Source organism: Lissotriton vulgaris, chromosome 8 (genome assembly GCF_964263255.1).
Source record: "Lissotriton vulgaris chromosome 8, aLisVul1.2, whole genome shotgun sequence".
Lineage (NCBI taxonomy): Eukaryota > Metazoa > Chordata > Amphibia > Caudata > Salamandridae > Lissotriton > Lissotriton vulgaris.
This window is the reverse complement of record NC_141696.1, coordinates 148,343,731-148,368,295: the sequence shown is the minus strand read 5'-3', so window position 1 is coordinate 148,368,295 and position 24,565 is coordinate 148,343,731. Positions and strand designations below refer to the sequence as shown.

Sequence of the window (24,565 nt, the reverse complement as noted above, 5' to 3'; positions counted from 1 at the left end):
CCTAGTCACTCTGCACTCCCTCTGCACTCCCTAGTCACTCTGCACTCACTCTGCACTCCCTCTGCACTCCCTAGTCACTCTGCACTCCCTCGTCACTCTGCACTCCCTAGTCACTCTGCACTCCCTAGTCACTCTGCACTCCCTAGCTAGTCACTCTGCACTCCCTCTGCACTCCCTAGCTAGTCACTCTGCACTCCCTCTGCACTCCCTAGCTAGTCACTCTGCACTCCCTAGCACTCCCTAGTCACTCTGCACTCCCTAGTCACTCTGCACTCCCTAGTCACTCTGCACTCTCTAACACTCCCTAGTCACTCTGCACTCTCTAGCACTCCCTAGTCACTCTGCACTCTCTAGCACTCCCTAGTCACTCTGCACTCTCTAGCACTCCCTAGTCACTCTGCACTCTCTAGCACTCACTACTCTGCACACTCACTACTCTGCACATTCACTACTCTGCACACTCACTACTCTGCACACTCACTACTCTGCACACTCACTACTCTGCACACTCACTACTCTGCACACTCACTACTCTGCACACTCACTACTCTGCACTATACACAAAGATACTCCAAGAAGAGGCCCCCGGAGGCACTCGTTACAAACAGGGGAAAAGTACAAAGTAAAACGTGTCTGCTTAAATCTTTCAATATAAAATATTTTAAGCAGAAAGTGCATTGATTACAAAATAAAAAAAAGCGACTTAAGAAGACAGCTCCAACAAATGCGAGCTGGAATCAATGTCTGGCACTGTTCGAGGCCTCGCACATTGTTCAGCTTTTGAAAATAGATTTATTGTAACTATCCCATATAATCCCTTCGACCCTCTTTCTCGCTTTAGATAATATTTCTTAAAAAGTCCCGCGTGGATGGGAGCTAAGGTTCTAGTGTATTTCTTAGACTCTGAGACCGAGACGCTCCGCTGTTTGCTCCGTCACAAATTGTGCTGCCCCCCCCCCCCTCGCTTCCAGTCCTCGGTGCTGCTTACCTCTTCTTCCAGGCCACGTGGGTGCTCATGCTTACTCCCGCTTCCTGTCCCCGCATACGTCTCTCTGCTCCGGGCCACTGCGGTTCTGACCCCGTTTAAAAGGGTTGTCAACTCTTCGTCTGGCTGCTGTCCCTGCTGCCTGCCCCTCTTTGAGGGTGCTGTCCCTGGTGTCTGCCCCTCTTTCAGGGTGCTGTCGCTGGTGTCTGCCCCTCTTTCAGGGTGCTGTCGCTGGTGTCTGTCCCTCTTTCAGGGTGCTGTCGCTGGTGTCTGTCCCTCTTTGAGGGCGCTGTCGCTCTAGCTGACTAGTTCACAACGTTGCTGACCTCTTCTTGACACTCCTGTTGAGAGGGTCTCCCTTGTGCCTCTGTGCTGTGGAGCTCACCTCAGACAGCACCTCCCCAGCCGAGAGCTGCTCGCCCTGTCTCACTAGCACAGGGTCCTAGTCAGTCCTGGCTTATGAATGAGTTTGGTACTAATGCTCTGCTTCTGCATAAGCGCTTTAGGTCACTCTCGTGGTATGGAAAGCGCTATATAATTACCTATGCAAGGGTACGCCCAGCGCCAGCCTCTAACCCAGGGTACAGGGGACCCCTGCCTCGCTGCTTCCGCCTTGAGTGATCGCTCCCCTCGCTGCTCCTCACAGCGTGGTATCGTATTGCTGCATTTAACCAAATAGTGATATCTGCATAGCGCACTGTAACCAAATTGTATTATTTGCATAGCTCCAATTTTTAGTAAGCTTCGTTATTTCATAGCGCTTTTATCCCACAGCGCTTAGATTGCTTAGATTGCATTGTTGTGTTTGATTTCCCCCGGCGCCCTGCTCTGACCTCCCCTCCATTTTGATACTGCTGTTGTTGTGTTCCCCTGAGCCCGCCACGCCTCCCAGCTGAGCCGCCCTCCCACAAGCACTGAAAAGCATTCCCCAAACCTCGCAGCGCCGTGATTCACTCGCTGCTTCCGCCTTGAGTGATCGCTCCCCTCGCTGCTCCTCACAGCGTGGTATCGTATTGCTGCATTTAACCAAATAGTGATATCTGCATAGCGCACTGTAACCAAATTGTATTATTTGCATAGCTCCAATTTTTAGTAAGCTTCGTTATTTCATAGCGCATTTATCCCACAGCGCTTAGATTGCTTAGATTGCATTGTTGTGTTTGATTTCCCCCGGCGCCCTGCTCTGACCTCCCCTCCATTTTGATACTGCTGTTGTTGTGTTCCCCTGAGCCCGCCACGCCTCCCAGCTGAGCCGCCCTCGCCCCTCCCCCTCCACTATCCATATATGACAGTAGTTCCCGCGCGCAGCGTCCACGCGCAGCGACCGCGCCCAACCCGCGCCGAAGGTGCGCCAAAGGTAAGCCCGTCTACGCCCGTCCGCGCCTGGACCGCGCCCAGCGCCAGACCCCCTGCCCCTCGCGCTGCCCAGCCCCCCCGCACTACCTACGATGCCGCCACCCTCCTAGCCCTAAACCCTGGTCGCGCCCCCAACTGCGCCCAAGCCGCTCCGGGACACACCCATGGACCTTTCTCCTGCTACTCCTGCAAATTCATCGGCACCGACAACATCTCCGCTACAACCACACCACAGACTCCCGACCCCAACCACCTACAATGCATCCTTCTCAACACCCGCTCGGTCCACAGGCACGCCATTGACCTTTGGAACCTCCTAGACACCATCTCTCCTGACGTCGCCTTCCTAACGGAAACTTGGATGAACGCTTCCTCCGCCCCTGACATCGCCATCGCTATCCCTGATGACTATAAGATCACACGCAAGGACCGCACCGACCATACAGGAGGAGGAATCGCTATCGTCCATAAGAAATCCATCCGCATCTCAACCAGCTCTGACGCCAACCTCGCTAACTCCGAACACCTTCACTTCCAGATCCACATCGACCCCAAGACAACTCTCAGAGGCACCCTCCTCTACAGACCACCAGGACCCCGCGCTAAATTCAGTGAAGACATCACGGACTTCATCACTCCACACGCGCTCCCCTCCAAAGACTACATCCTTCTGGGAGACCTCAACTTCCACCTTGAAAAGATCAACGACCGCAACACCGCCACCCTCTTAGACAACCTCGCCAACCTCGGACTTAAACAACTGGTCACTTCCCCCACCCACATCGCAGGTCACACACTCGACCCCATCTTCACCTCCAGCAACCATGTCTCCTTCAGCCACACTACGGATCTCACCTGGACTGACCACAGCTGCGTTCACTTCACCTACAACAAGCCGAAACCCATCATCCACCTCCAACCAACTCTACAAAGAAACTGGAACAAAATCACCACGGATCAGATCTCCACATCGCTCCTTCAAACCTCCCCAGCCCTCTCTTCTAACGCCAACGAAGCCGCCTCCAACCTCACCCTTTGGTTATCCAACACCGCCGACACCTTAGCACCACTGAAGAAACGTCAACACAAACTTGGCAACAAGAAGGCCTCATGGTTCAACGATGATCTCAAGAAGTCCAAGAAACTGTGCCGCTCCCTTGAAAAGGCCTGGAAAAAAGACCCATCCACCAGCAACAAGGACGCCTTCAAAAGCGCCACCCGTACTCACCACCAACTGATCCGAAAAGCCAAGAAAACAGCATTCAAAGATCGACTTGACAACAACGCCCACAACAGCAAGGAACTTTTCAACATCGTCAAGGAATTTTCCAACCCCTCGGCCAACTCCAACGACATCACCCCCTCTCAAACCCTCTGCGACTCCCTAGCCTCTTTTTTCCACAACAAGATTGCTGACATCCACAACAGCTTTGACAACCAACCCGGAAGCCAACCCACCCTACCATCTGCTGACCATCTTCCCCCCGTAAACACCCTTAACGACTGGAACCCAATCTCCACTGAGGACACCATCCGCCTGATGAACTCCATCCACTCAGGATCCCCCACAGACCCATGCCCTCACCACATCTTCAACAAAGCAGACTCCGTCATAGCCCCGCACCTCCGAGACGTCATCAACTGCTCCTTCAACTCCGCTACCTTCCCAGAAGACTGGAAACACGCTGAACTCACCGCCCTTCTGAAAAAACCAACAGCAGACCCCACCGAACTCAAAAACTACCGCCCCATCTCGCTTCTTCCATTCCCGGCCAAAGTCATCGAGAAAGCCGTCAACAACCAGCTCGCCGCCTTCCTCGAAGCCAACAAATACCTCGACCCCTCACAATCTGGCTTCCAAGCCAAACACAGCACTGAGACCGCCCTCATCGCAGCAACAGACGACATTCGAACTCTACTGGACAATGGAGACACAGTCGCCCTCATCCTCCTCGACCTCTCTGCAGCCTTCGACACAGTCTGCCACAACACCCTCTTACAACGCCTCAAAAACATCGGAATCCAAGGAAAAGCACTGGAATGGATCACCTCGTTCCTCACCGGAAGAACCCAGAGAGTCCGCCTCCCACCATTCAAGTCCGAGGCCTCTGAAATCATCTGCGGCGCACCTCAAGGATCCTCACTCAGTCCCACCCTCTTCAACGTATACATGAGCCCCCTCGCGACCATCGCCCGCCAACACAACCTCAACATCATCTCTTACGCGGACGACACTCAACTGATCCTCTCTCTCACCAAGGACCCCAGCACCGCCAAAACTAACCTACACGAAGGAATGAAAGAAGTCGCCGAATGGATGAAACAAAGCCGTCTGAAACTGAATTCAGACAAAACAGAAGTCCTCATCTTAGGTACATCTCCCTCCGCATGGGACGACTCCTGGTGGCCGGAAGCCCTCGGAAAAGCACCCATCCCGACAGACCACGCACGGAACCTTGGCGTCATCCTGGATTCTTCACTCTCCATGAACAGACAAGTCAACGCCGTATCCTCTTCCTGCTTTAACATTCTTCGCATGCTCAGGAAAACATTTCGCTGGATCCCCTCCGAAACAAGGAAAACAGTCACCCACGCTCTGGTCACGAGCCGACTGGATTACGGAAACACCCTCTACGCAGGCACCACCGCTAAACTCCAGAAGAAACTACAACGAATCCAAAACGCCTCAGCCAGGCTCATACTAGACATCCCACGCAACGAACACATTTCTGGTCACCTTAAAGACCTCCACTGGCTACCCGTCAATAAGAGGATCACTTTCCGACTGCTTACCCACGCACACAAATCACTCTACGACATCGGACCAGACTGCCTCAACTCTCGACTGTCCTTCTACACCCCCTCCCGCCAACTTCGCTCTTCCAGCCAAGCCTTCGCCACTGTACCTCGCATCAACAAGACCACCATGGGAGGCAGATCCTTTTCATACCTGGCTGCCAAAACATGGAACTCACTCCCCGCATACCTTCGCCTCACCCAGAATCACCTAGCGTTCAGAAAGCAGCTTAAAACGTGGATATTCGACAAATAATCCTCCTCCCCTTCCTAAGCGCCTTGGAACCCTCTGGGTATGTAGTGCGCTATACAAATTTTCTGACTTGACTTGACTTGACGATGCTCCCTGGTGCCGTTAGGTGACATTGTTCATCCCAGCCTCTAACAAGAGAGTGCTGCTATTATCAGCCTCTAAACAAGAGAGTGCTGCTTTCACGCCGCGACGGGGTGACTCACAGAGGCGGCAATATGCTCACAGTTGGCAAACACAGCTCTGTTTGGACAGCCAGTGGGGCCATCCACTCGGCAAACACCGGCAATCCAGTTAGTCCTCGGCAAAGGGAATCAGACACTGCGTCCACTCCCCGGGCCTTCGGGGACACACCAGTCTGGCCTTCAGCACAACAGCCCCTCTCTTAAGAGTCAAAATCCCCGAAAAAAAGAAGAAACAAGCAATGGAGAGTGAAAGGGGAGGGGGGCGGAACAAACACACGGGGAGGGGGGCGGAACGGACACACGGGGAGGGGGGCGGAACGGACAGCGTGGGGGGGGGGCGGGAACGGGGCACAGGGAAAAACACGTGTAATTTATGTTAATCTAAACTAACAAAACATGCCACAGTGACGTTACCTGCTAACATATTGTACCTTGTTAACTTAAAAAGCACAACACTCACAATGCCATAAAGTAGTGAGTTAATCTAAGTTAACATATTAATAGTTTGACATAAAATAAACGTTAGATAGTAAGATTGTCTGACATATTATGTAAACAGAATCCAGCATACCTGGAATGAAGGCTAAATAACAAAACACCGTGTTATAACATAGCATGTTAACGTAACATAGCATTGAACGTGCGGCAATATGTTAACCTATGACAACCGACACAGAAATACACTCTCGGCTTAGTACAACGTGCCACAGCTTAGCGCACCATACATGGCTCTATTTGTGTACTACCAGATTCACTTTGAAGCCCATGCACATGAACTCTCGGACAACAATTCCCAGAATTCAGGGTGTGTGCGTTATACCAACAGGTCTGGACTAGGCCTGGGCGCGGCCTGCCGGGTTTCCTCGAAGGCTTGGCCTTGTGCGGGACGCAGGCTGGAATCTAGTGTCATATCTGGGACAGGTATGCATCGCCTCCCACTGCCTCGAACTGGTGCAACAGGACTTTCCAGTCTAGAAATGACACCTCGGGGCAGAGAGCGAATGAGGCGGAGAGCAGGGCTGCGGTACACACAGATCACTGACATATGTTTTGCCCGCCTGTACGAAGGTAGGACGGCTTCCTCTTCACCTCAGCACTGACCAGGCGGGCTCGAGCCCCTCTACCGGCGTGTCGCACGAGGATTCTTGGGAGTAGTGCCTGACTCTACCCTCCAGCCTCCTTTATCAGTCCAACAGCCTAAGCCTTGCGTGCCATCGAGGCCCTACACGCCCGCCCTCGCTCCCAAGCCTCTCAGACCAGCTGCTCAGCACACAGGGACAGTCTTGGGCCCGTTCCTATCTTCTCGCCTGCCGGGGCACCGGATGACCAATGGGCATTTCTGATTCAGCAGGGGGGGGGGCGGGAGAGGACACGGGGGGCGGGAGAGGACAGGAACGTCGGAAGAAGACACGGACGGCGGGAGGGGGGGCGGGAGAGGACGAGGGGGGCGGGAGAGGACGAGGGGGGCGGGAAACGTGCACAGGACAGCGAGGGGAGGGGGGACGGCGGGAGGAGGGACACAGAGTAAGGCAGGACAGCAGCAAGCACGGCCCGGCCGGACCAGATTCGGGGGCGTTCCCGGCTTTTGGCTGACGTATCATGACGTAGCCAAAAGCCAAAGATTCTCGGGAACGCCCCCGAATCTGGTCCGGCCATGACGGACGCCTCTCTGTTCCAATGGCTAGCCTCCATTTATGGAGCTAGCCAATGGGACAGGGGGGCGTATTCCAGAATCACTACTGAAATCAAGAGATTTCTCTGGAGGCGGAGCTTACAGCTCCGTCCCCCAGCGAAACCTAAAAAGTGCTATGAAACTGACAGCGCTGCATGCTTAATAGCGCTTCTTTCTTTTTCCAGTACCAGTAACTATCCCTCCCGACCTGCCATTATGCACCTCTACCTAACTGGCAAAGTCAATAGATCGCCCATAGGCGAGATCTATTGGCTTTGCCAGTGCTTGTTAACTGTGGTACTGGATGAGAGTTTGTCCATGGGGATTTTTGTTTGCCCATGGAGAATCTAAAAGTAAAGTTAAATGTGCCAATGAACTTTAGTGCCACGTTTACACATGGCCGTTTAATGTATCAGGGCACGCAAAGCCTGTAGTTTTCCTTGATTAGCAGAAAAGTCGAAAGTTTTATCCAAACATAATACAAATCCTATAGAATAAAATGTATGACGTTCAAAGCTTGTACTATTAATTATCTTGCAGAGGTTTGATCTGCAAAGGTTGCATTGTAGCACTTATTTAGTGTTTCTTTCTCCGGTGTTGTGCAGCACGGTGCATTGAGGGAGTGCACATTATCTGTGTTGTATTCTGAATGGAAAGTATATTGAAATAATGGGGGTATGGCCAGAGAGTTGCTCCTAATTTGGCTTGGGGCACTGTGTCTAGCCACAGCACAAGCTCTTTTTGGTTTGTCCAAGATAAATTCAGCACGCCCAGCTCTCCTGTAATTGCATTGACTAACCATTAAAACACGTATAGAATTTAAAGCCCTAAGTATTGCCCACAAGTTAAAATATTCAGCCAGGACTTTGGCATTGCAACTCGTCATTACACCTCATAGAACCTCAAGAGCACAGAGATCGAATGATCTCTACCTCCTCGCAGTACCCAAAATCAAGAGAACGAGAGTAGGAGGTCACTCATTTAGCTACCTTACTGCAAACTATGGAATTCCCTTCTAGGACAGCTCAGGTCTAACAATCTGCTTAAGTTTCAAAAAACAACTAAAAACTCACCTTTTTTGGATAAAGTTTCAGTTCATTATTAGATCTTGCCTAGCGACGCAGTGCATGCGCTACTCACTTGGCGAGTTCTATTGTCGATTTTTCTTGCGAGGGGGGACAGGAGATGTGCACGCGTATGGTTACTGAGTCGCTGTGTTTCAGCACAACGCGCACATGGCGCGCTTTCGCTTTCCCTCCCCCTGTCGTGGAGACTCTGGGTGGCTCCTCAGCCGTGGGACAGTTTGTATCCTCAGACGGTGAGTCCTGATGGCCTCTTATACCAGTAGTTTAGGGGCATGCCATAATTCAAGGAATTGTAGCACCCTTTTGTATGTATGCACGTTAATTCGCTGGCTCGGGTCGAGGTATTGTTAAAATTATTTCTTTCCACCCGTCGTGCACTACATCGAAAGCCTGTATTTTTATACGTTTTGGAGACAGTCGTGAGAAACTACCTCGCTCACTTATTAATCACCTTGTCTGGGACTTCTGAGGCATGTTCAACAAGCACTGCTCGCAACCCGCAGTGCCTTCAACACCTCACACTCCAGTGTTATATAGTATAAGCATACACAAGGGGAACCAGAGCCAGCGGGCTCGCTCATGGTTCTCTCTCGATCTCTCTCCTGCTGTTCTCCTCTGCTCCTTCTTGTCCGAACTAGGCTGTGAGCCAGCTGCTAACCAAAAGCTGTTTCACTGCGCCTACTGCAGAGGCCTCCTCTATACCAAGGCTCTCAAATTGGGCGCTTTGGAGTGCTGCAGCAACTTGACCACAAACACTTGGCTGAGGCGGTTCTTTTCATTAATTCATCACCTCTGCTAGTGTTCAGAGCGCTGTAGGGCAGAGATTGTTTTTGGGGATGCTTTTGCAGGTTATCAGCGTGACAGTAAAATACATTTTTAACACTGCAGCTAGATCTGTGGTGTTCTTTGTTTTGGAGTGACCATGTTAAAGCACTCGCATTATCGAAGTAATCTGTGGCACAGACTCACTATGTGCTCTCATTCATGGTATATGCGCACTGAGGCCAGGTACTGCACACGTGCACTTAAGATGAAGCACAAGCCCAAACACATACTCTGTAACATCACACTAACGCCTCAGTCGAGGCTTCCTCTTCCCTGTCCTCGCTGCTGACCTATAGAAACCCATCTCACGGTCGCCACTACTGTTCCCAACCCTAGATAACCTATCCCGCAGACAGACTCGAACAAGTATTGGCAAACCCAACAGGTCTACCTTTGTGCCAAAGCACGTGAACACAAGCATTCAAAAATGCTGTTTGCATGTGTTGTATGCACAAATGTTTGTTACATGAGAGCCAAACCTACTGGCATTGCCAATTCTGAGGGAAAATGCAAGGTAAAACACATTGTTATTTGCTATGCCATAGCTAGAACTCTCTAAATGTGAGACCTATTGCATTGCAAATGCTTATTAGTACTTCTATTACCTATCCTCCTGTCTGCGCCGGGATGCCCGATTTGGGTACTTTGTGCGCTTTATAATACCAGCAAAGATAACATGGAGGTGGTGTCAGATCTAGACGGACAATTATCATTGTAATTAGATGATGGTTGCATTTCACTCTGTAGGTCCCATGTTAGGCTCCATGGAGCCTGTTGTGTTTTCTGCTCATATTCAACACTGACTGCTGCAGCTAGGTCAACCACTCTGTAAAGTCTGGGAGGAGGACAGATAGCAGAACGAGTCAAGGGGAAAGAGGAGGAGATCTACCTCCATAGTCTGTGCTGCAGATGTAGGTAGTCCAGTTAGGGGACTGATGGGAATTGAAACAGATGCAGCTACCTAGAACCAACTACCCCAGAGGAGCAGCAGGTGGCCGTCTGTGTGCACTAAAAAGGAGGTAATCCATATTGCACAAATGCTGTTAGATGAGTGCAATGATGACAAATGACTTGAGCAGTAGCCATACAGCATCTTAAAGGTAGGTACATTACTATCCAAATCAGTGCTTAATTTGAGCCGTTGGTTTGCGCTGCTCGGCACCGGCACTTAATTCTCAACACAGGCACTTGTGACAGCTGCCACAAGGTGGCGCTGTCTGGCTAATTTAGAGAGGACTGCAACAGCAGGTAATTTATTCATTCAATAAACATAAAAAAGTTATTACCTGCCGCCCAAATCCTTCCTATAGCTTTGGGGGCCTGGGATAGTCCGAATTGCCACACCTGTACTAGTGTGATGGTTGGTACGTGTGTTGTTACTATCGTTAGCAGCATAGCAGGGGCAATGTGTGGTGCAACCTGCAGTGGCCGCCTGACAAGAACCCGGGCACTTATTTTCTTTACAAATTAAGCAGTGATCCAAATAAACCTCATGAAGAAAGAAAGAAGTGGGAGAGTAAAGACTGGCAACCCGAGCAGAACATACCCAATAACGTATACAATATTTAAAGCCCTAGGTTTCATCTGTTCCTATGAGGCCAAAGGAGGCAAATATTTTCAGCATCGGTTTGTACCACAGGTCCCTGTTTTGCTCCCAGTAGCTCTCACAGGAGGACGAGTCCTAGTCAGGTCCTGTCTCAAACCCTATCCTGGCTTGGGCCCTGCACAAGCAAGAGTGAAAGACAAAGCCTTGGTAGGTGCAGCCCTGTTAGAATGGCCCACCCATGTTATCTTTTTTTCCTCGCCTCTTCATGTGAGCTCAGTACCTTTATTGGGTCCAGACTAGCCCCTAAACTCTTTCGAGTTTACATGAGGAGGCACCTTCCTGCCCTTTTAGAATTTCCTCCCAATTTCCCCTTTCCATTTTAGTAGGAAACAACATTTCAATATAAAAAAAGAGACAATGTGGCTAAAGAAGACCAGCCTTACTTCACCTAGCACCCCAGCATGGCACTGACTTGTTGGCCTCCTTATGTACAGTTTTAGCCAAGCTCTTCTCTGCCTTGGGAGCCTTGCAAAAAAAAAAAAAAAACTATATGTCTCCATAGTTTAACTTTCACCCAGATCTCTTGTACCATGTCTCTTCCGACTCTCACCCTTGTCCTCCCATTAACTCTGTTCTCACCTCTAGTAAGAGGCCTTTGATTCAAGCAGTAGACAAATATGTAGTAATGTAATTTCCCCTTGTAAGCAACTCCATTTCACCCTGTATTAATGTTGGCCCCAGCCAGCAAGTTGTGCTGATTGAATCTGCAGCTCATGTCTCACCAGGAACTCTGGCTATGGAGCCCGGTGGGAATGTTTAGGAGGAGGGGGGCAACTACCCCTTCTTTAAGGTGTGAGGAATATGGCTCGTTGTATTTTCAAAAGCGTTGTTTCCCTAGAAATATCTGTTTGTATAAGGGAAAAATAGGCCTATCTTGGAGCCTGTGGAGTACGGGGAGATCACGGATCTTACGGTACATTAGAACATTGGAATGTTGGAAGCTCCAGTGAAAACAATGGAGTGCTCCGGGCTGGTAGAAGACCGGAGCGCCAACATTCCAATGTTTGTTCACAGCTGTTGCGGAGAACAAAGGCCTCACGGAGCCCAAGGGGATTTCAACACCCTCGGGCTCCGTGAGGCCTTTGTTTTACAAATTAGAACATTCTGTCCTTTAGCCCTCCGAAGCAGGCTCTATCGGCCATTAAAGCTCACTCCCTTGTTAAAGACCCTTGCCTTCGGCTCGGGCCTTTAATGGGTGGTAGAACATGCACTCTAAGGCTATAATAGACTAGAATGCTAACAGACCACTGTAGAACTTCCAAGTTGTGGGTGGAACTTCCAGGGGAGCCACAAGACAAATAGGAAACTCACCTGCAGTTCCATGCCTGGCAACGGTTTGCATGGTTGCATTGGTTCATCACTGTTGCTTCTGCTTCACTCCAGACCTTTTTGTTCCAGCACTTTTTTTTTGTTCACCATTTCAGTTGCAACGGATATTACTTATGTGTCCAGACTCCTTCCCTTCTGGCGGCCTGCAGTTAGGTTGCTTCCTCCACGCCTCTCTCGCTACTACATACCTACACTTACCTGCTTGGTTCCCATGGATACTGAAATGTTTCCTGGTCTTCCCTACATTCGACAGTGGATGGTGTCCATTGAAAACTGGCAAGACATTGTGCTGTATTTTGTGTAACCTCAGACTGTATGTTGATAAATCTCCCCCAAAGCGTGAAAATCCAACAGCGTTTGCAGTGAGAAACACAATGTAAAAAGGAAATTATTCGATGTCAGACCAACAATCTGGCATCAGACCAGGCAGAGACGCAGAGAGAATGACCCAAAACGCAGTGAACAAGAACGAAGTGGCCACACTCTCACATCGGGATTTACCAGCTGCATTGGACACTGTTCACCATCTGCTACTACAAAGTACCGGTCATCTCGGAATGCGTGAAAATGTTCTAAAATGGATTGCTTTTTACATTAGTGACACAGTATATGTAGTTCAACTAACACTTTTCACATTAGCTCATCACTCCCAACACTATGGCGTCCCTCAGGGGTCCATCATGGCCGCTCTATTTATTTTCAGCATCTACCGAACTCCCTTTCCGGACATAATTAAATTATACATCCTCACCTGTTACAACTCTGCAGAGGACACACAAATCATTGTAAATATAGATGACCTGGAACATCTCTACACCTCAAAACGTGATGTCTGCTTTTGCGCAATAAACACATTGACGATATGTAACCACATAAAGCTCTATAACGCAAAGACAGACTATGCTTGACGGGCAATGGCAAAAACACCACCCTATGTTCCAAGAAACTCAAGGGTCTATCCAATAACAAGAGAAGTCAGAAACCTTGGGGCAACATATGGAACAATCCGATCAGCACAATACTTTCCATATCTGGGTAAGTTAAGAAGGGTTGACCTATGGTTTTCCTGAGTATTCAATAGTAACATCAATTTGTATGTAGCCCTCTGGCCCACTGTAATACTAATAACATAACACTCAGCATGCGGCAGTCAACTACAGAGTAATCCTCGTGCACTCACTAAGGACATATCTGCTAGAAGCATTGTCTATCCCCCAGCCATTACCAACTAAACACACATAGAATAACTGAAAAGACCACCACACACTGCTGGCCAATCAGAGGACTCTAATCTAGCCCACCACTGCAGATCCCAAATCGCTACACCATATGACCGCTTCTTTAGATCTCACAGTGATATTCAGATATGGAACGATACTAAAAAAGCTAATACCATCATATCACCCCACCACTTCTACCTCCAACCATTCCTGCCCAGGACCACAAACATTAAACAAAATATCAGGTTGGACAACTTACTGCGGAAACCACCAAAGTAAATCATGATCATACGCAACACCATAAAAGGACCAATGGAGCTGCTCAAAGCGGCCAGCTGACTCAAAACTATAAGCTGTGCATCTGTCTGTCACACCTCTTCATCCTCTACACTGCTAAGAGCTGCACCCCATACAAACATAATTGTACTCTGATGGTCATCATGCATGACATGGAAACTCTTTCCAAATAGGATGAAAAAATAAATGCAACAGCTTTCCAACCGCACACCCTACATGGTGAGGCACGCTGCCCATGTAGGCAAGAGCTTCAGCATCCCACATAGCTCGCTATAAATGCTGCAAAATAATACCTCAAAGGATGCTTCTACATTTCCAGGCAAAAGGAGTACATTCCTTCATAGTTCCAATGACAAGCAACCATTTACCACTGTCTTCGGTGGTGGAGCAGCGCTGCTCCATGGCACATCTCTTCAACTATTTAAGACACCAGTCAGCCCAAAACTATGACAGAGTCTGTGTTTAAATTAGCACTTGCTGCACTCAGATTAAGTCATATTAACCCCTTCGATGCTGATGACGGCCCCCAGCCGTCATGCACTACGGTGGGCGTGTGCTGATGACGGCTGGGGGCCGTCATAAACCCGCCCACTCGCGATTCTGCCGCACAGGCGCAGAATCGCGGCCGCGCCCAAGGGGTTAAGTGATGAGATACTGGTACCTTATGGTTTGCCTACCTTGGGCATCTGGTTGGCTATACAATAATGTGAGGGAAGCCACAGTTCCCTAGCTTAGTATAACAGGAGAATATCACCAGGGTGAGGTACATCACCTAGGTAGCCTATGAGGCTACTGTACGAAATCGCCCATGATGGGGTGAGGGTTTGTGCTCGCAATTTGGTACGTTTGGGCCACAAGGAAGGACACCAGGACTCAGGAAAGAACACCAAGCTCTTCCCAGTTCAGTTTTAGATTTAAGGGGCAGCAGCATCAGCCTGTGAGTTTGGAGAGCCCATCTTGTGTGGATGGTGTGATAGTACTGGTTTGACGGCAGGGTGTGAGACTTCTTGTAGCGCGGAGCAGTGAAGCAGCCATAGATCTATGGGATGGAGTAGGAGTGTTGGGCTTGCGGGTAGGATCGAGAAAGCTTGGATTTTTTCATATAAACCAGTTCTACATACAGTCTCTGCAAAATACTATAGCTACAGTGCCTTCTCCATTTTTTGCATGGTGCAAACATGTTAGTGTACTGGATGGACAACGTGTGTTAGCTTTATTCAGTATTACATAAGCAGCAAATCTGGTGCAAAAAAGCTTTCACTCAATTTTTGCACCAGTGCAAATATTACAGTATACTGCCCTTGATCACTCCTGAGGCAGAAGCCGGGAGCTGTGTTGTTTCTGCACGTTTTTAAAAATTGGAATTATCATTTAGCAATTTGCTACCTGTTTTAACTTTCGCCGCAATCACTGCTCTCACTCAGCCGAGTAGGCGCTGAGTTGTATATGCCCACGGAGGCTGCCGGTAAGATCGAGCGGCCATCTTGGGGAGGCACGCAGGGTGGCGGACTAGGCTCTGGGACGCGCGCTGAGATAGTATAAAGCAAGACGGTCATGTCTCCGCGCAGCGGACGCGCCTTTTTCACGCCGAAGGAACGCTAAAGGAAAGCCCGTCTGCGCCCGTCCGCGCCAGGACGGGGCCAGGGGTCAGTACTTCGGGACACAATATATCTGGTTAACTCAGATATAGTAGTGAGCAACTCTGGAGTCGGAGAGGGGTTGAACCTCTATATGTTCACATCCTATCGCTCCGGAGGAGAAACAGACCTGTTGCCCTTCCTGTAACTTCAAAATCGGGCCGTCAGAAACTCCTCCTCTTAAAACTGGAAAAGAAAAGTCGTACTCCCTAGCGCTTCTTCACTGTCGCTCCCTTCCCAAACACGCGAGCGAAGTTTGTATGCTTTTGGAAGATAGAGACCCTGACATTCTTTTTCTGACCGAAAGTTGGATGAATGAGACTTCGGACCCTAAGGTAGTCCGGGCCCTGCCTCCGAACTATGCTATTAGCAGGCATGATCGTACTAGTGGGCGGGGGGGAGGGATTGCAATTATTTATAAAAACACATACAGCTTTAGAATTACTAGCTGTCCTCTAGTAGAGTGTGAGAGTGTTGCTTTTGCTATCTCCTTCTCCCCCACTTGTACCTTCTCGGGGATCCTGGTGTACCGTCCACCAGGAGCATACACCAATTTTTGCAATGATCTTCAAGACACCATCACTAACTTTACCAGTACTGCCCCCAATTTTTCTATTTTGGGTGATTTTAATATTCACCTTCACGAACCGAATGCTCCCCCTTCGCAAGACCTCATGGGAGGTCTTGGGATGCTCCATCTCAAACAAATCGTGGTTGGTCCTACCCATAGAGCAGGCCATTTGCTTGACCACTTTTTTACCAATCTTGATAATATCTGTTGGGAAGAGTCTGTTATCGTCCCTTGGTCGGACCATGCTCTTTTATCCTTTATCTGGTCGCCTTTTGACCAAAGTTATCCGGTCAGAATAACCAGAAAATTGAGTCGGATATGGTCTAAACTCTCTTTGGATAACTGGGTAGCTAATCTGAATAAGTCTCCTCCAGCCTTCTGTGCTAACCCCTTAATGGCGAATGCATCTTTTAACAGATGGTTAGAGTCCTCGTTGGATCTCACTCTCCCTAAAACAAATTTTTGCCATTGCATTGGCTCCATTAAAAAAGCCTGGTACTCCCATGAATTAAAACTGCTCAAACAAGTTTGCAAGCAGTCTGAATGGAAATGGAGGAAGGATTTTTCTGAGGTTAGTAAGAGCAAATATAGATTGGCAATACGGATCTATAAAAATAAAATAAAAACTGCACAATCTTCTTATTATCAAGATAAGATTGCCTCTGCCTCCAATTCCCCTAGGGTATTTTTCAAATTTTTTAAATCATTGGTCACTCCGCCTAGTCCTCCAAATGAATCGTTGGACCCCCAGAAACGTTGTGATGAGTTGGCTATTTTTTTGGCTTCTAAGGTGGCGAATATCTACTCAACGTTTCATCAATTGGAGCTTAATCCCCCTCCTTTCGCTACCACAATGCCTGTTGGGCTGGAGAAATTTCCTCTGCTTGATTTAGCTACTGTAGAAAGACTCCTTGGGAATCTTAAGTCGGGCTCCCCTGCGGATATTGCACCCCCATCTGTCCTAAAGTTTGTTTCTGCGACTGTTTCCCCAGTCATTAGGGATGTTATTAACTCTTCTCTTGTTGCTGGGTTGGTTCCGCCATTGTGGAAACAGGCCAGAGTGTAGGCACTCCTAAAAAACTAACTAACTTAGACCCTGAGGATTGGGCAAATTATCGCCCCATCTTGTTGCTGCCTGGGTTAGGTAAACTCGCTGAGAAGCATGTAAACTCCACATTATCATTGTTTGTGGAAAATAATGAAGCCCTGCACCCCACTCAGACGGGTTTCAGAAGTAGGCAGGGCACAGATACTGCCTTGGTTGCCGTGGTCGAGGAAGCAAAAAACAATTGTTGATGCCGGAGGCTCCGCTGCTGTTGTCCTTTTGGACCTCAGCGCAGCCTTCGACACAGTTAATCACCTGCTTATGATTCAGCGTCTGAGAAAGGTAGGAGTTACAGGGACTGCCCTCAAGTGGTTGCAGTCCTTTCTTGCTGATAGAACATTTGCTGTGTTTGAAGATGAAGTAACTTCTAAACAGCTCCCCCTGCAGTATGGCGTTCCCCAGGGATCCTCCTTGAGCCCTACCATGTTTAATATCTACATGAGGCCTTTGGCTGATGTGGTTCTTCCCTGGGGAGTTCAGTTGGTCACCTACGCCGATGATACGCAGCTGGTGGTTTCTCTTTCACGGGCTGATACAGCCGAGACAGTGGAGAACAATATTACCCCCTATCTCAGTAAAGTTCTTGAATGGATGGACTCCTCCTTCCTCAAACTCAATGGCTCAAAAACCGAAATGATGTTAGGGTACAAGGCCCCTATCAATCTAGTCCCTTGGTGGCCTGGGTGCCTCGGCCCTCCTCCTTCGCCAAAAAACAAATTAAGAGTCTGGGCGTATGGCTTGATCCTAGTCTGTGTTTTCTAGTGCAAGCTCGTAAGGTCGCGGCTACATGTTATGGTCTGCTTAGACTGTTGAGGAAGGTCCTGGTTCTTCTTCCTCTTGAGGCCAGACGCCTTCTAGTCCAGGCACTTATTTTATCACGTTTGGACTATGCAAATGCGGTCTATCTGAGTCCACCACAGGGAACCATCAAAATCTTACAGACTGTTCAGAATTGGGCTGCCCGACTTCTTATGGATGTCCCTAGACGTAGCTCTGCTAAGGCGGCGCTGCAACAACTACACTGGCTGCCTGTGCAAGAAAGGGTTTGGTTCAAGGCCATGTGTATGGTCCATAAGTCAACCACTGATAACGGCCCGGCCCTGTTGCGTCCTATGTTTCATCACCACCAGATTACTCGATCTCTTAGATCGAACCACAAAAAATTGTTGATAGTCCCTAGGATTAAACGGACATGCACGGGTGGCCGACGTTTTTCATTTCATACAGCGAAATTCTGGAATCAGCTCCCTGACTCTATTCGGCTGGAACCTAACCATCTCGCCTTCATGAAACTGGTGAAGACCTTTCTTTTCCTTTGAGCAGTGAATACTGGCTTGGGTCTTAAATGCGCTGGGATGCCTCCGGGTAGCCATGCGCAATACAAATACATATTCATTCATTCATCTCTGAGTAAATCTTTTTGCTTATGTTTTACTGATCAGACATTTCTTTTCTGATAACAATTTCTTATACAGAATGAAATTGATAACAAATGAGACCTTCTTTACATTCTTGTGAAATGCAATAAAAAGCAGCTTTGCTTGAACACTAAGTCTAGTGGAGGAGTTCTCACCACCAAGGATATATTACAATTACAGGCTTTTAGCAAACTAGTGCATTCTGGGAGTTGTGGTCTTCACTCCAATCAATGGACCAAATTCATAATTTTTTTTGCGCATCAATGCTATATTTAGGCGTGCATACGGTATTATACAAATGTAAATTCCACATCCTGACACAAAGAATCGTTATTTGTGTAGTATTATGATCGTAAAGTACATTTATAATATTGGAAAATTTACCAGTTGGGGGATATTTCAACATAATAAATTTAAGAACAAGGCCGGGATGGTCGGGAACCCCACAGAAGTAGATGAAAATCATCCATCTCAAAAGTTGGATATGCTTAGAGCTCATGCAGTTAGGTTGTTACTTGACAATTAATGCAAGATTACTCCAGTCAAAGGCAGCAGTAGGTGCTTTTCTAGGGTGGGAAACAGAAGAGAAGATTTATATATGTAATAGGTTTGCAGTAAACAGAATTCATTGACTTGGAGACATGCAGTGTTGCTTAGGAAAAATAATAATTGTGCGAATGCACAATTCTGCATGAGTGCATTTTGAGCTTTGGAGTTCTGGAGCTCTACCGCTGATGTAGAATTTCAGGAGTTTTCTAAAGCACTGTTTCCCAAGCGATGGGCTCGCAATCCGATTTTTGTTGGGTCGTGAAGGTCCAAGCAATAATTAAAGATTCATTTACATTCTATATTTATCTTGTCACATTTGCTGCACATCATAGACAGAAGTTAAATGTCAGGCTACGTTTTCTGACATATTGTTGCTTATGTTTTTTAACATGGGGATTGGTGTTTACAAACCTCTCTAACTTTGCAGTCAGGGAAAGAAAAGTAAAGTAAATTATGTGAAAATATTGCCAGTGTGAAAAGAAATTCATTTTGTGTAACTCACACAGCAACATTTAAATATCTGTAAATGAACTGTTCACCTTTATTTGGTTACAATTCAGAAGTGTGAAGTAAATCAAGATTTTAAAAGGATCCAAATAAATCAAGACACTTTACTTGGTGATGCACACATGATAAATATACACTGGAACCCGATTTCCACACAATATCATTTGGGTGCAATATTTTCTTATTAGTAGAACTATGTCCCTGTAAATTTAGGGGCTTATTTACAAGCCTGCTTTTAACCCGTTCTATGCTCATGACGGAACCGCTCCGTCATGAGCATCAGCTGAGCTGTGCTCATGACGGAGCGGTTCCGTCATGGCCCGCTCGGCGCGGCGCGAATTTCGCGCCTGCGCTGAGCGTTCCATTGAGCGGGCGCGTTCGTGACGGAACCGCTCCGTCACGAGCACAGCTCAACCGCGGCTCGTGACGGAGCGGCTCTGTCACGAGCATGCAAGCGCCGCTCGGCCGCCTCACCCCCTTAGCGCTGTGGCGGAATTCCCGTCGCAGCAAAGGGGTTAATATGGAAAAAAGTGACGCGCCAGCGGCGCAAGGGGCTTGCTTGTAAATAAGCTGTTTATTGGGCATTTCAATGGAATTTTTTTTATCTGTAAATGACAGTGCCCTACAACACGATGCTTTGGTGAAATTAAAACATCGCCCTCCTCATGCCCATTAATGCTAAGTGGTTTGCATAACTTGTTCTAAAAAGTGGATCGCAGTTTAAAAAAGTTGGAGAAGTGCTGCTCGACAGATTCCTCAAGGATCCCATGAAAGGTAGAAACATACACCAAACAGAGGAGAAACATGTGGGAGAACATTTTGACTTTTTAAACTCGGTTCAGTGAAACCAGATAGAAGGGTGAGTTTACAATGGTCTGTAAAAGGGAAGCCCAGGGTTTGAGAGCTGGGGTTCTGGGGGCATGGGGTAGTGTTCTGGGAGCCTTGGACAGCACCCACCACGATACAGAGTGCGCGAGACAGCAAGGAAGCACGATTGTCACATCACACGTGCCCAATGATTTGCCTTTTCTCCATTCGCTTGTATCCCTCCCACCCTCCCTCGGTGCTGTGACTGTGTCCCCCCTCCGACCCCACTTAATGGAACTCTGCTCTCCTAGTTTTTTGGGTCTTGACCTGAGAAAATCTACTATTTGTATACATATGTATATAGAGATAACTCTAACCACTAGAATATGTAGTAGACCTTTGTACTCACTACCATTCCTTTGTGACTCTTAGAGTATATCCATTTGTATCTCCTCCTTGTGTGTCTTTACATCTTGTACGGTTGCAGTTTTTTCTGTGTGTATCTCTTCCTTGTGTGACTCTACAATTTGTACATTTGCAATTTTTTTCTGTTTTTAACTTTTATGTCAATCATGTAATCCCAAGTCCTTATGTATCGCAACTGGTTCTTCTGTAAAGCGCTCTGACTCCTTCGAGTACTGTTCGCGCTATAGAAAATCGCATTAAATAAATAAATAAATCAATAAATGGCCGCTCACCTCTGGGTTCCGCGCACAGGAAGACCCGCATGCATTTCTTGAATTCATCTGGCGGGATTTGGGACAGGGCTCCGGCGAGGAGGACTCTTCGCAGCGCATCTCCGGCCTCCATGGAGAGTTTGTTCTTTATTTGGTTTAGGATCTAAAGTAAAAGTCTCAATATTCTATAGCCTAGACGCTCGGTCTATAGATTAAAAAAATACGCATTTGCTGGTGAAGGACGTCTGCTCCCGTCGGACCACATTGCACCATGTCAGCTCTCGAAGGGAAGCGTCCCCAGGGCCTCAGGAAATCCTCGTCTGTCAGGCCTCGTTCACTTTTACTCTGTTTACAACTGTTAAGAGCTGGGAGCACGCGGGCGCTCGGACGTCACGAGAAAGGGGCCTTTTTAAAACGCATGTGGGGTATTTCAGTGAATTAAGGCCACTGCTGCACACACAATAGCAACATCGCCTGCAAGATGACAAGTCTGCCATTAAACATGTCTGCAAATGATGCAGCTTCTCAAATTGTGACACAAAAAGGCCAAGCACTGACGAAGCCAATAGGTGAGACTTTTGCATAGTGCCAGTGCGCAGATACTCCGCATCCACAGTCCACACATAGATTGGCACAGTGCTTTATATTAAAAAAAACATAAGCACAGGAAAGCAAAGCATTTGTTAGGCGTCCGCCACAGCTTCCTAGTCAAGTCTTTATTCCACTTCATGCCTTTCTTCCACGACCTTCCACATTCTGTTTTTTTAAAACTCATCCCTGCAATTTTCTTTCCGATCTTTCTATCGTTGTCACTCTTCTCATATCTCCCCCCCCCCCCCCAATACCCCCTTATCCGACTTTCCCTCTCTTGCTGTGGGTCACAGTCTGTATAAAAAAAAACAAAAAACGTTCCTAGTCACAAGAATGAGTACCGAGTTCCACCCACCACAAATTAAGCACGGGGCCCAGACTTATACAGAGGAATATCCCAACAGCTATCCATGTACACAGCCCAAGAGCCTGATGGCAACCACACCCAGAGCGGCGAACAGGCACAGCTACCAACCTGCATACATTGGATACAGCGGCAGCTTGGGCACCATCTGACACCACCCCAAGAGCTACAGGTGACTGGAAATATGACAGGAGGGAATACAAAATGAGCTCTATAAATGCAATGATATCCCCCAAAGCAGAGTGGTTGTGAGTGGCTCACCCTAGGCGCCTGGACAGCCGGGGGGGAAGCGATGACAAACGTGGAAGGAAGGATAGTGAAGGAGACGGTAGAGGAGAGGGAGGGAGCAAACAGGGTGACGAAGTTGGGAGTGACAAAGAGTGCTAAAAGACTGCTAAAAAAATGCCAAGCAATTCAGAGAGAGACAGGAAACCTAGTATATAAGCCAACACACAGAGCCTAACAAGCAGGAAACAAAGACACACAGAGTCACAAAGAACATAGTAACAGGTACATAAGTAGGCACACAGAGGAACTGTAGACACATAGAGGGATGGACGAGGAGCTAGATGCTAGATGAAAAAATACAGGCCTCAAGTTCACCTAATCTTCAGCCCCCAAGTTGTCATAATTTGAAGGGAGAGGAATGATTGGTGTCTATTCAGCCCTTGGCTTCCCCTCAGAGAAATCACGTCTAGGGGGTGACCGAATACTTCATTTTCCATTCTCATCAAATCTTTGCCATCTTTCGAAAGATGACCTATAGGTATAAATGCAGTGCTCTCTGTGTGCCCATTCTATCCATGGCCTCTTTGGTATAATCAAACGTGTGCAGCAGCAACTCACTGCCATCACTACTAACAAATGGCACACAGCACACATTCATGGACTTACTGCAAAATAAAATTTACTAATAGTAACTTGCTTTTTATGTAGTATCCGATATTGCTGTTTTGTTGCTTTGAGGTCCTTTACCAGTCAGAAATATGTATGTGCACATCACCATCATCACAAATTGTTGGTTTCCAATTAAAAATACATCATTAGTTTATCATAACTTTAAAAAGTGAGGACATCTGCTAATAAAAACGAAATGAGCAAGTTACTTACCTTCAATAATGCTTTTTTCTGGTGGACACTCTAACGATGGATTCCTCATCCTAGAATGCTCGCCAGGCACTAGACTAGATATAGCAGATTTTTTCAGTAATCACCCTGTGCACTGCTAGGTGGCACCATATGGCTCCATGCCACCCCAGAAGTGATGACGTGGAGCCACATATGAGCTGAGTTTCGTACTTGTCTTTTTCCACGCCCACAGACTCAGAGCGCGAACAATTGTCAATACCAGGGTGTAGATTCCTAACTTGGGCCCTTTTTAGATGGTATAAAGAGGCCACTCACAGATCAAGGTAGTGGGAGGGCGGTGAAGAATCTTCAGTTAGATATAGTGTCCACCAGAAAGAGCTTTACCGACGATAACTTCTTCTTTCTTCTGACGTATACTCCCAATCGCAGAATCTTCACTGTAAAATAGATACCTGCACCCAGGCAGAGGGTCTGTGGACGCCGACTACCAATATGAGCAACCATGCCTATATGCCGTATGTTTACCATAATATGCCTGTACCTCATCTGTAGGTGTCCCCGCATTACCACTGTACTGTATCTGTATCATATCAGAAAATGTCTTCAATAAAAATCTTTTGAAATAAAAAAAAAAGTCTTGCAGGACAAAAAGCCCTTACTGCCCGGTCTAGCTATCAAGGCAGTAGTGCTGTGTGAACATATGCACCAATGCCCAAGGCACAGCCTGCACAAGCACAGGCACTCCAGGTGCCAACGCAGCAGTAGAAGCCATAGCCCTGGTGGAAGGTGCTCTCAGAATGTCCTGCGGTTGCTTGACCAGTGCATAACAGATCTTAGAGCAGAGCACTGGCCACTTCAAGAGGGTCCCCTTCTTCACCATGTTCCCTTTTTTTGTCCCAGAGAACCCCATGAGATTTTCCTCCGTACGATCAATATAAGAGCTTAATGCCCTTTTGGGGTCCAGCCAATAAAGCCTTTCCTCCTTTGTTTGAGGGGTGAGGAGATGCAAAGAATGCAGGTAGGGTCATTGATTAAACAAAGTGGAAAGAAGTCAACTTTAGGAAAGAAGAGCACACGCATTCCCAATGCCAGTTTGTCTGGGAAAAAAAGTGATGTAGGGTAGTTGCACCATCAGTGCCTGAAGCTCGCTCACAACAAGCAGAAGTAATTGCAATGAGGATCATAGTCTTCAAATTCAAGAGACGAAGCGAGCAGCTTTGCATCAGTTCAAAGGGCATGAATATCAGCAACATTAAGACCAAATTAAGGTCCTGTTGTGGCAACCCAAATGGTTTGGTAGGAAACGCATCAATACTTTAATGAACTTGATCACAACAGGTGATTTAAACAAGTACGGTTAGACTAGTAAATGTAAAAAGGCTGAAAGAGACAACAAAAAACCTTAAATAGTACCCACTGCAGGGCCTTTGTGGGCCAAAGACAAAACAAACAAAAGAACATCACACAGCCTGGCTTGTAAATGCATCTACTAGTGAGCCTTCTGGCAGAAACTTCAACGTGCAAAACCTTTGACAATGCGCATCCTAAACGGTGGTGAAAAGATCAAGCCAAGGTTATTGCCACTGTAAGAAAATGGCCCACTTCACATTTGAATGCAGATGCCATTTGTGATTAGGCTGGCAA

At 47.7% G+C, this 24,565-nt stretch overlaps 1 pseudogene; it reads right to left on the bottom strand.

The window, feature by feature from the left end:
• Positions 1–21,010, bottom strand: part of LOC147693644 (NACHT and WD repeat domain-containing protein 2-like) — a 56,094-nt pseudogene extending 35,084 nt beyond the window's left edge.
• Positions 21,011–24,565: the final 3,555 nt, after the last annotated feature.